The 1,631-nt window shown below is 44.6% G+C and overlaps 1 non-coding gene across 1 annotated transcript; it reads left to right on the top strand.

Moving 5' to 3' along the window:
• The first annotated feature begins 812 nt into the window (after nt 1-812).
• Nucleotides 813-886, top strand: Trnat-agu (transfer RNA threonine (anticodon AGU)). Its single transcript has one exon. It is a non-coding gene; the product is annotated as a tRNA-Thr (tRNA).
• Nucleotides 887-1,631: the final 745 nt, after the last annotated feature.

The following is a 1,631-nucleotide window of genomic DNA, read 5'->3' as shown; positions in this document are numbered from 1 at the left end:
AAATTTGACACCATGAAAATGCTGAAATTCTTAGCTGACCAAATTTGTAAGTTGTGTCCTGCAGCAAAGTTGCGATATCCCAAAAACTTAATATGTTTGCAAGAAAATATAATTTTAATCTGTAAACGCAGTAATATTTCATGCAATGGCATGATTGGCAGGATCGCCCCACTGCGCAGGTCCTTGCTTGGCGATCACAGCTATCGTATCGCGATCATTAGGTTTGCAGGCTTGGCAGCCCAGGCATTGCAGCCTAGCTGGATCAGCCACTTTTTCCTGACAAGTCGGAGCAAGATTTGAAAAATCAAGCTCCCGGTGAGGTTTGAACTCACGACCCTGGGCTAACCAGGCCCAACGCTCTACCAACTGAGCTACAGGAGCTCAGTGGTTTCACGGGGTATACTGTGGCCAAGGTACACTGGTGCGCAAGCGCACAACTTGCCAGGCAACCTTCACATATACGTAGGGGATCTCTACCACCGTATCAGATAACGCAGTAATATTTCATGCAATGGCATGATTGGCAGGATCGCCCCACTGCGCAGGTCCTTGCTTGGCGATCACAGCTATCGTATCGCGATCATTAGGTTTGCAGGCTTGGCAGCCCAGGCATTGCAGCCTAGCTGGATCAGCCACTTTTTCCTGGACCTGCGCAGTGGGGCGATCCTGCCAATCATGCCATTGCATGAAATATTACTGCGTTATCTGATACGGTGGTAGAGATCCCCTACGTGTATGTGAAGGTTGCCTGGCAAGTTGTGCGCTTGCGCACCAGTGTACCTTGGCCACAGTATACCCCGTGAAACCACTGAGCTCCTGTAGCTCAGTTGGTAGAGCGTTGGGCCTAGTTAGCCCAGGGTCGTGAGTTCAAACCTCACCGGGAGCTTGATTTTTCAAATCTTGCTCCGACTTGTCAGGAAAAAGTGGCTGATCCAGCTATAGGCTGCAATGCCTGGGCTGCCAAGCCTGCAAACCTAATAATCTGTAAACGCTGTCGATTTTTGCGTACAAAACGTCCCGGAATCAACAGAGCACAAATGTGGATAGTACCTACATAACAAGCATAATATTATGAAATAAAAAAAAACTGGTGAAAGTTATTGGCTGTTACAGACCTGTTTGGCGTTCAACGGTATATTGACAGCAAGAATGATTCTGGGATGATTTGTACGCAAACATCGATAGGGTATCGGTTGGTTGAACAAATGTAGAGTGGCCAAATTTACACAAGCCAGCTTTCCTACGCCTCCAACTATAAGTTTTGAAACCATTAAATGAATTTGGTGGCAAAATGCAGCTTTAAGGGGGTGGATTGGACCCCACTGCTAACATGCATTTAATCAGTGATTTATACAAAACAAAAGCATTCGAAAATTCGTTTGTAGGTCAGTTTTCTATTATTTATAATTAACCGAAAAAATGCAGCAAGTTCAATTGTTGGTCAAAACGACCACGCACTGCACAAGAGCGTTTTTTAGCCCACGTCATCATTAACAGGAGTCATAAAACTGACAAAAACCTATATATTTGCATATATATATATATTGTGCTTGACATTTACAGCTGTAACTTCCAACTGCTGTTGATTTTGGGGTAATTGGAATTTTTATATCAGGCAGTAAGCTTCAAAC

Source organism: Ascidia mentula, chromosome 1 (genome assembly GCF_947561715.1).
Source record: "Ascidia mentula chromosome 1, kaAscMent1.1, whole genome shotgun sequence".
NCBI lineage: Eukaryota > Metazoa > Chordata > Ascidiacea > Phlebobranchia > Ascidiidae > Ascidia > Ascidia mentula.
Note: the sequence above shows the minus strand (reverse complement) of the source record. Positions and strands in the feature narration are given on the sequence as shown.